The sequence below is a fragment of the Pseudorasbora parva genome, chromosome 5, assembly GCF_024679245.1.
Source record: "Pseudorasbora parva isolate DD20220531a chromosome 5, ASM2467924v1, whole genome shotgun sequence".
NCBI classification, from domain to species: domain Eukaryota; kingdom Metazoa; phylum Chordata; class Actinopteri; order Cypriniformes; family Gobionidae; genus Pseudorasbora; species Pseudorasbora parva.
In genome coordinates this window covers 24,609,787-24,621,575 of record NC_090176.1, presented here as the reverse complement: position 1 = coordinate 24,621,575, position 11,789 = coordinate 24,609,787, and positions in this window count along the sequence as shown.

The following is an 11,789-nucleotide window of genomic DNA, read 5'->3' as shown; positions in this document are numbered from 1 at the left end:
TTTATGAAGTGATCTTGCAATAATTCCTACCAGAATTGTATATTTTGCATATTTAATCATAAAGCGTTAAAAAAAAGCTAAGTCAGATTTGAAAAACAGAAGCTGAATTAGCTGCTCATCACTGAATAAAATAGAAAACTTTTTCCCCCTTGTTATTCTGTCATATTTATCTAAGTGTGTTCTTGGTATTTAAAAAAAGTGCTGTTTTCTAAGTATTATTAACACGAAAATAGGCATTTAAGTGACAAAGTGAGACGGTACTTAATATAAAATGTACAAATAAAGAGTCCACTGTTCTCTAACATATTCAAACTGACGGACAAGACCTGGCGAAAATCCATTTCTAAAGATTTTTCAATAGTGTCTCTTTGTCTCCCATTTTTCCTCAGTGATAGTTTGGTTGAATGTACTCTCACATGACGTATTGACAGGGAGATATGATCCCATTTCAGCCTGAGATATTTATACAGACAACATAATGAAGCTTATGTCACACTTTCCTTTCATTGACGTTAAACAAATCATACAAATGTTGTTCTAACTGGCTCACTTCACATAGGGTCAAGGCTCAATGCTTCCCACCTCGCTCTCTCTCGCTATGCCAATTCAGAGATTTCAGCTTCAAGTGTACCGTTTTGCCACTCAACAGAAGAAAGGTGTTGTTTTGAGTTATTTACGCAGTTGGAAAAGACTCCCTTTGTATTAGTATAAGTCCCGCAAGTCAGTACAAGTTCATATTTTCCAGGAATTTGGGCTGCGTAGCCAACAGTGTTGAAGATAGAGCGGAAGATGGAGACCGGGAATGTGCCAGGAGCATTGGTGAGGGAATGAGATACAGAGAGAGACACACAACGATAGACAGCCCAGTCCCGGAGCAGGGCGACAGCAGTCAGCCAATAGATTTATAGAAGCGAAGGTGTTACTATGACTGTGATGTTTCAATAACACACACACACACACACACACACACACACACACACACACACACACACACACACACACACACACACACACACACACACACACACACACACACACACACACACACACACACACACACACACGCACACAGTGGCTGTGGAATGTGCAGGATGAGACAATCGTTCTGTCTTTGCCTGCTGACAGTAAAACACACAGGGCACTAATGAAGGCCTGCCACAGTGGGTGGATACACAGCATGATGGGATACACTCTCATTTCCTCTGATCACTTAGACAATGAGGTTCAAAGACGCTAGATGAGAGACAGTGAACTCCAGTTGTATGTCTACAGGTGGTAATCATCATTTTAGCTGTTGAATAATGAATTTATTAATGAACATTTTGCAGTAATGGAGATTTTGCTACATGAGTTATATCAGTATAAAGCAAAAGTGCCTTCTCTCGTTATGAATACAGAGACAGATATGGGTTCATGTCTGTGTGTACACAGGTGCATGTGTGTGGTAGATAGCCTGAGTGAATAAAACAGAAACGTAATACCACCATGCACCCCCCTTGTTCTGACAACCAGTCTTTATCTAAATAGAGATACTTGCTTTAGGAAGACATACTCATAAAAGTCGAGCTGTAAAAAAGGCTCTGAAACTTTGCAGGAGATTTTATCTAGAGGTAATTGGTCTAATTACAACTTAGGCTCTGTCAGACTCTATTCCGTGAATCTGGGAGGTACATGATGGGATGGAAGAGAGCGAGGTAATTTAGCCTGTACTTATGGTATGTTCCTGGCTGCTGTATATTGAAAGCGATTTTTACAGTAGTTATTGTAAAATGTATTACAAATAAATGACTGTAAACACCTATGGTAATATTTACACATTAACTGCATATAGTATATAATGCTATCCTGATGCTTATATTTTGACCATCAATGGCAATAATACATTTCATTTGTGGTTGTTGTTAATCGGTAGATTACCGTTGCCCCTTCTCAGAAAATATTAGTCCAATCCAAAGATGTCCAATTATCCCAACCAAAAGGAACAATAATCCCGATCTCAACTAACAAACATGTTCTAAGAACATTTTGATAAAGTTCCCATTACATTATGAAAATGTTATTACTGAATGTTCTCAGAATGCTCAACACATCAAGCTTTTTAAATGTGTTAAAACATCTTGGTTACATTAGTTACCATGGTTTGCTGAAAAACGATGCAATGGGAACGCATCTTTGTGATTACATCTTGAAGCATGAAATTTGTTAAATCAGGACAATGGTGTGGCGGTGACGTCACGACCAGGAAGCTATTACACAAACCCAGACCAAACAGCTAAAGCAAGTCGGTCCCAGGCATGCCAGAAATATGGCAGCGTGAGGTCTCGTTCCCTTTTAAGGGAACCATGGTTAAAGACATAACCGCAATGTTCCCTTTCAAGGCAACTTGCGCTGCGTAGGAAGTTTATGACGCTGGGAATGTTCATACCCCACTTTGCCATACTGACAAGTGACTGTTAAATTGACCAAACACAACTAAGAAAACAGCCCCTAGAACCCTGGGGAGGAGCCCAGATCAAGGTCATAGAACCTGGTGAATGTGTATGAAGAGGACCAGAAACACACAGACAGCTTATCAGTTTTTTATGCCACATGGAAGCTTTGTGGATATAAGCATCTAGTGCCCTGAGTGTGCAAAGCAGGTTAAATTTTTTAAGGCCAACATATGAAAGGGAGGAGGGCAGAAGGCCCTTCATGACCATAGCCAAATCTCAGGCTGGTACTCTTGCATGAGATGCAGACCTCAACCTCAAAGCACCATAGAAGAAACAAGATACCAGTGGGTCTCTCCCCAAACACACACCACCCAAAAGAGTGTGGTAAGCAGCTATGGCCACCACATACACCTTTAAAGCGAAGGGGATAACCCTGGAGAGAACCACTCCTTTAGGGCAGGCAGTTAACTGGGTCCAGCTGACGATTCCTGCACCATGAAGTGAATTCTCTCCACTTCAAAGCATAACATTTCCTCGTGGAGGGAGCTCTGGAGTGAAGAATGGTCTCAACCTCCTCAATTGAGACATAGTCTCTATGAGTTGGGAATCTCCCAAGGAGAGCCATCGAGGAGGGATATGAGATCCAAGAACCAGATTTGTGGTGGCCAGAGCAGGGCTACTAGCAAAAGATGGGCCCTGTCCCGACTAACTCTCTCCAGAACTCCCAGGAGCAGAGCAATTGGGGGAAAACCATACAGATGTAGCCTTGGCCACTTCTGCACCATGGCACCCAGCCTGTGAGCGAAGCATCCATCATAAACATTTTGCGATGACAAGGAGCTCCCAGCACAGGAACCTGGGGCAAAAGCCAGGGCTTCTTCCACACAACCAAAGTACGAAGGCATCTGTGTGGAATGGGTTGCCCCTCTGGGAATACGTCCTGTCTCTCGGCCCGGCCAACAGATGTTCAGAACGCTGGACCATCAGAGGCAGAGAAAAGGCAGAGTCTGTCTCAAACCCCTCTGCAAAATCCATCTGCGGACCCCACGATCTCAAACACCACTAAACCTCAGTAGTGGCTGGGCCAGAACCACGGGGAACATGAGCATGGGCAGCCTTGTCGGAGAGCGTCTGGCAAGAGTGGAGCATACGCAGTGGAAGCTGCTCCCCTCTAGAGCTAACCATCCATGCTCCACTCCAAAACAATTTATACATGAATTGTGTGTATCACTGCCCATGCTCTACCAAGGGTAGGGGGGAACATATGATCTAAATGCTTGTTTGCTTTCCATAATAATAGTGGATTTGACAAACAACACTAAATAAGATATACAGTATCACACAAAACATACTTTTATGTTTTATAAATATTCTAACACTTAAAAAAAAGTTTTTAACAACTTTAACAAATAAACCATTTCAGAAATAAAAAGCTTTGATGAACGGTGTATAAATAGCACGTTGTGTCCTACTACAGGGTAAAGAAGTTCACGTTCTCAAGAAGGGTTGAAACAGCCTCTTCTCCCCTAATGGCAGCGACTCTGCTCTCTAAATAACACAATCACCTGCACCATTTCTTTTTGTGAATAAACAGAGTTTAGAGCACTCACTGGTTTGTAAACCTCTCATGTCAGGATTTTAAGTGCTGATAATATCTCCAGAAGAAAGCTTACTCATAGTTACCATTTTTGTCTCTTTTTGTAGGAGCTAAACGATAAAGAGACCCAGCGTGCAAGTCTGAGTCAATAAACAAAGTTGTTTGCGTGCTCTCCGTCCTGGAATCGCCAGATGGAAATGGAGTCCCTGTCCTCAGTTAGATCAGGATTACTGTTTCCAAAATGGGCCAGCGATGAAGTGTTTATGGATTTGTGGTTTGCATGCATGCAGTCTCTCATTCAAATAAATGATGCCAACCCCTGCACACACATAAGCTATTCAACAGTGCTCTCTCACACACACTTTCAGCCACTTAACACAAGATGGAGCTATTTGTCTCAATTCATGGTTGCATGCTTAACAGGAAACTTTTAAAGATCCTTTTGAGCCTTTGAAATACAGAAGACAGACCAGCCTAGTTTAAATCATCAGTAGATGCAAGATAAGTACAACTGTGAGATTGTATTAGGCTAAGAATAGTGCAAACAGTAGCCTATGGGAGGTTGCATTAAATACCCTTTGTAAAAAAGAAATAGCTACTATTTATGGTACTGATTATGTATTCTATATATTATATTATACAGAAGTACTGAGATACTTTAAAATAATTTAACTAAGTATGAACTTAACTGAAGCTGAAGCATTTTTTTCTGACACTAAATTTCATTATATTTCCAATAAAATTAAAATGTATAATATTTTAAATGTATATTTCATGCAATTACTATAAAGTGATTTTGATCCAGTTAAGTAGAACATACGGTGTATTTCATAATTATAAAGTATGGCTAGTGTATTGGCCTATACTGTAAAATCAACTGACGAGCGTTTATGGTACTTACATATATTTAAAAACATATATTTTCAATAGAAATTACATTAAAGCTAATTTTTTTAAACATTTGTCAGAATCAGAAAGAGATTTATTGCTGAGTATGTTTGCATTCACATCTTGGTGACATTTGGGCTGATAAAGTTATAATTATCATAAGTTATCATAATACAATATAATAACTGTAAATATCGAACAACACCATAGTTATAAATTATTCAGCAAAATTATAAATAAGTAGGCCTACTTATTTATAAATTATTCAGCAAAATTATAAATAAGTAGGCCTACTTTATACATTACACATGTTAGTCAGAACTTCAAAATAAGTGTACTTTTTAAAGCATGACATTTAAAATCTACTTTAAAGTAAAACTTTTGATTTGACATTATGATTGTTTAAATTGTTTCTTTAAATTGTTCCATACAAAAGTAAAAAATTAAAAAAATTAAAAAATCTGTCATTAATTAGTTACCCTCATCATGTCGTTCCAAACACGTAGGACTTTTGCACGAACAAAAATTGCGGCGATCACCTAAGCAGCGTCTGGAAGTGCTGGGCTGTTTATGCTGTGTCAACAGTGTAAGTGTTTGAAATAAAATAAATTGTTGAATAAAGTTTTTTTGCACACAAAAAGTATTATTGTTGCTTCATTACTTTATGGTTGAACCACTGGAGTCACATGGACTATTTAAGCAATGTTTTTACTACCTTTCTGGGCCTTGAAAGTGTTGATTATGAATTGCTGTCTATGGAGGGGCCAGAGAACTCTCGGATTTCATCAAACATATCTTAATCTGTGTTACGAAGATGAACGAAGGTCTTAAGGGTTTGAAATGACATAAGAGTGAGTGAGTAATTAATGACAGAATATTTATTTTTGGGTGAACTAGTTAAGTTATTTCAACTTAAATTACATTAAACTGACTTAAAAAGCTTTGGTTAAATCTTGTAACATAAAAAAAATAGGAAAATTGCTTAACTAAGTTAAAGCAATGTAAAAACATGTTGTCCTAACTTAGTGATTTATATTTGATTTACATATTTTTTACAGTGTACAAAGTGCACTTTTTAAAACTCTTGTAAGTGCACTCTCTTTGAACACACTTAAGTGGTATTTTATTTAACCAGCATTATCTGCAATCTGCAAAAATATTATCTGCAAGGACAGTTTAAATTGAGAGACTATTCTGTAAAAAGTGGTAACCTGCAATTTTCCAATCAGTGCAGTACATGCAATCAATGAGACTATAAAGTACAGACAGGATGCAGTTGTTTGCTGGTAGCGCAGCAGCGGCACCTGTCAGACAGTCGTGTGGGATTAGTATGAGGGTTAAGAGCTTGGCTGAAGTGGGAAGATACTCTTCTGAAAGCCGGTGGTCTTTGCGGATAGGGATTTGTGGTACATTCCAAGAGAAAAGCTGGAAGAACTGATGCGAAGCGGGATAAAAGGGATAGATTATTTTGGTGTCCCAGAGTGCAGATTTTCTATTGTAGAGGGAATCTGCTTCCAGGGTTGTTTTCAGACGGTTATAGATGATGTCTGGGTGCTTTGGGTGATGTCTGTAAAGAAGGAGACCAGAAGCTGCCGTTTAATTCGTCAAACGAGCTCTTCATTTGTCTGAGGATGCAGTTAGTGCTGGACTTTTCTGTTGTTTGATGCATAACCTTTAAAGTCCTTTCAGATAGATTTAGTATGTTTGAGCAGTGCGTCGTGGGAGGTAGAATCTCATAGAATCTTGATTTAGACATCCTGCAAGGTCAAAAACGTTCACCGTGTCCAGCTGTTCATAGCGAATGACCTCTGAATAACTCTTGCTTGTGTTATCTTCACCATCATCTTAATGACCACAATTCACAGGTGAAACTTCTCCCTCGGTTTCATACACTCTGTCCCCCATTGTCATTGTCTCTCTCTCTCTCTCTCTCTCTCTCTCTCTCTCTCTCTCTCTCTCTCTCTCTCTCTCTCTCTCTCTCTCTCTCTCTCTCTCTCTCTCTCTCTCTCTCTCTCTCTCTCTCTCTCTTCAGAACCACCAGCATGCAGAATTCATTTGGGAATGGAGCTTTCATTCTTCTCTGGATAAACGGTTTGCTTACGAATGAATAACAGAAGCACATATCTGTGCAGAATCAGGGCTATGTGCCTCAGCATAAGAGCAAATCCCTTGAGACGACCCCACACCACATACTTGGTTCATAGTTGTTTCTGAATAATGTATGTATAGAGTGGGGTCCGAGACCACATTGAAATTAAATTAAAATGTAATTAAAACCAGGTTTTAGGAATGTTGAGCATAAAATGTTATTTTTAAAAAATGTGTAATATTTCTTAATTTTACACACACGCACACACACACACACACACACACACACACACACACACACACACACACACACACACACACACACACACACACACAGACATAAGTATTGGAACCATTACACCCACAGAGTCCGTAATGACGTTGCTGTCTAAATACACATTTTTCAGCTATAACACTTAGTTTTTGTTTTTTTTATAATCCACAATATTTTGAAGTGTTTCTATGTGAATTTGCCCATTCATCCAGTAGAGCATTTGTAAGGTCAGACACTGATGTACGACAATAAAGCCTGATTTGCAATGTCCACTCGAGTTCATCCCAAAAATGTTTGGGTTGGTTCTCTATGTGCACGTGCCAGTCAAATTCTTCCACATCAAACTCATCCAACCATATCCTAATGGACCTTGTGTTGTGCTCTGGAGCACAGTCATGCTGGAATAGAAAAATGCCTTCCCAAAACTATTCCCACAATTTTAGAAGCATAGTATTGCCCAAAATTAAGCCCAACTCCTGAAAAACAGTCCCATACTATTAGCCCTCTTTCACCAAACTTGGCACAATGCATTTAGGTAACGTTCTCCTGGCATTCGCCAAATCCAGACATCAGGCTTCCAAACAGAGAAGCATGATTCGTCACGCCACAGAACACCTTTCCACTGCGCGCGCTACACTACTCCATGGCGCTTGACATTGCACTTGATGATATGAGGCATGCAGCTGCTCGGCCATGGAAACCCATTCTGTTAAGCTCTCGCCCCACCATTTTTGTGCTGATTATTAAAGCCAGTGGAAGTCTGGGACTCTTGAGCTCTGACGTCAGTAAAGCGTTTCCGACTTTTACACACCATACGCCTCAGCAATCGGTGACCCCGCTCTGTGACATTACGCGGCCTTCCGCTTTTTTGGCTAAGTGGCTGGTGTTCCTAAACGCTTCTACTTTACTATAATACCACTTACAGTTCACTGGGATATCTAGCAGAGAGGATATTTCATAAACTGACTTGGTATCGGTGGAATCCTATCACAGTTATTCATTTGAATTTACTGATCTCTTCAATTGTTTGTAAATGCTCTTGATTTTATACACCTGTGGCAATGTATAAAATCAATATATATATATATATATATATATATATATATATATATATATATATATATATATATATATATATATATATATATATATATATATATATATATATATATATATATATATATATATATATATATATATATATATATATATATATATACAAGAATGGTAGTTGTTCTACAGGCTATACCAGAGACTATTTCTTTCAAATGGCAAAAGAGGTTCTTATCTCTAATACATTCTCCTGCTTCACATACCTTTACAGTCATATCATCTGCCGCAGTAACCCAAACATTTTCACAGTACCAAGAAAAGCAAGCAAACGGGTGTAATTCTGTTCAATTAGTGATAGCGAGCAGTAACTCAAGCGGTAAAGAAAACAAGCAACGCTCTGCTGTTTTTCAATAGCCATGCTCAGCCAACTCAGCAGCTGGACAAGTACCTAAAGGCAGGAATCTCTGAATATAAGTACCTGTGGAAATGTGTCGTGATACACAAAACAAGCATCTCCAGTGCTTTCATTGAAGTATAAGATTCTCATGTGGCCAGTAGGGGGTGCTTAAGATATCATGTCATGTCAGATATCAACAGCCAGTTTTGACATGTTCACGGATCAATGAGTGGAGTTGTACAATGCATAAACAGATGATTTGATGCGTTTTTATTTTACCTTTTTTTTCTTTTCTTTTTTTTCCGATGTATTATTCCTAATCAAGATTTTAAAATAAAAATACTTCATTGAATTGAATGGTATGGATTTTGTTATGATTAAATATAGGTCAGAAATGTGAAACATGTATTTATACATTAAAATAAATATTTGATCCATAACTATGTTTATCTACTATATCTACACTACATGTGCAGTTGTTAGACATGTTTATTTTTAAGGAAATAAGTTTTGCTGTTGAAATGAGTATTTAGGTGTCTTAATTAACTACATGTCCTGTTTTCAAAGTGAGTTTGCTTGATATTAAGTCCAACTAGTATGATTTATAAATAACCGCTAATACCACGCTGTGAACAATTTCACAAACGATGTGATCAAAACAGACCGCATCATTCCAAGGCCTATAAAGATCTTTTGCGGCCAATTTAAGGCATCTCTTAAACAGCACAAGACACTCTTTGTTTGGGTTGCTAAGATAGTCAATAACAAAACCTCTCTAACCTCCCAAATGTTTTGCTCCAACACAATGAACATTTAACTGATTACAACCATTCCCATCCCGACATATCAACAAGCAGATCAGAGGGCAACGGTTCTTTGGAGCTCAATGCTTATTTTTTCTCTATTCTTTGAGTCTCCTCACTTTCTGTGTCTTTGGAGCCAATACTTACACCATTAGACCAATCAAAAAGTCCTTTTCCCATCATGCTCTAATGGCTTAACAACAAAAAAAGAGACAAATATCCCTGTTGGGGGGGAAACCAAAGCATACTCATCTTTATTCTTTACTCTGTAAGAACTCATTTATCCACAGATGTGTCATTTCTCCACAGTGAGGGGGTTTGAACTTTCTAATTCTTTTAAAAACCTTCTTAGTGAGACGTCCTGCGGGAGCCCCAGTAATTACAGTGTCTTTTTGCCCTCTCTTCTGTTTCTCCTGTAGGGTCATATCTTTTGCCCACTCATGAAAGTAGGAAATTCTTGTTAAAGGAAGACTGGGAATTGTTTAACCTTTCTAAAATTAGCATAATACGGTAAATAATGAATACATTCAGAGCAATATTTTAATTATCGTTATTTTTACGGGGGATAAAAACTGCATTCTTTTTCTGGAAAACACTCAAAATGTGTTAAAGATACTGCCTTTTACTGTATTTTACTCATCCTTTTTTTGGGTGACGTTTTCATTTTTCAGTGTTCTCAGTCTATACTGAATCAGCCGTGAAGACTTTCTTGGAGAAGTTCTGAAACTTAACAGACTGTGAATAATTCAAATGTCCCTGGTGGGACCATTTGGACAAGGACAAGAGCTATCATCCCGAACAATGCCATTTCGCCAAGGAAAAGTGCATGCAACTCTTAGCACACTTCTTTATTGTGGGAAATTCCAATTCAGCATTATCTTTTTGCCTTGGGGCTCTTCTAGTAATCACTACAATCAATGAACATAATTCCTTTTTACTCATATGAGTCATTACATCACAAGACAGAAACCATTATGTGATTAATCAATGTAAAATTACTGTAATGATTTAGCCTTTTTACCAAATTATGTCTTTCTCAGCCATTTAACTCAGGATCAGAAGATGTGTTGTTCGGCCGTGGATAAATGTCATTACCAAAATACATTAATTCTCTACAATTAAAAAGATCATAGAGAAAGGGGTTGCCCAGTTAACACTAGGACACAATTAAAATCAGCATGTGTAAATTCTTGTCCGCAGATCTCTTGGCAAGGATCCCACACCAGATGGAAGCAGGATTTTGTTTTTCTGAAAGTTGCGACATCTTACTGGTAACCATTTGAGTGTGGAATGTGTCCGTTGTAATGTTTTTAACTTGTCATGAACTAGCAATAAAAAACTGAGCCGTGATGGTGCCTAATTGAAGACAGAGATGATTATCAATTCATTTGGAGTCAGCGGGGGCTGTTTACCCTCACTCAAGACTCAAGCTTTAAACCGTACCGACTCCCTCCTTGTGACTTCACTGTGACTAAAACCTCCCTGCCACATTGAAGTAACTTTCTGTGGTTCGCTTTATTGATACCACTATGCACACACTCTTCATTTAAAACTTGAAATGAAGAATTACAAAGGAGCATATGGAATTCAAACATTACAAAAGCTGCGGGAAGGTTTCAGCTTTAATGGGCTTTTGGCTCGTTTCTCAGCATGTAAGATGTGGTTTTATTTTTGCATTTGTCATGGGGTTACTATAAATTCAGTGTCCATAATTGTGTTTCCAGGTAACATAAACACTAAAAAAGGTCTTTAGGAAACAAAAAATAGAGAGTAGTAAGAAATCTTATATATATATATATATATATATATATATATATATATATATATATATATATATATATATATATATATATATATATATATATATATATATATATATATATATATATATTTCTCAGGAATAAAAGATGCAGTTCATTAGACGCATGTTGACCTTCTGTGACAACATGCCCCAATACTATCAAATGGTGGGGGGTTTTAACAGCTTATGGCTTTTTAGCTAAATCAAAACAATGATGAAACACAAAGCAATTAATAAAACAACAAAATAAATGTAAAGGGTAATAAATATATTTTATAAATGTAAAAAATGTAATACACATGTGAAAATTTACCATAGGCCTTTTTAAGTTTTAAATATCTCTGACTTATTTTAATAGCAAAATATGAGGACAATTTATTTTGCATTATTTTCAATTTATTTTAATGCAGACCATTTCAGAATATGCTTGACTGACATGTTAATCCCTGCCTGACT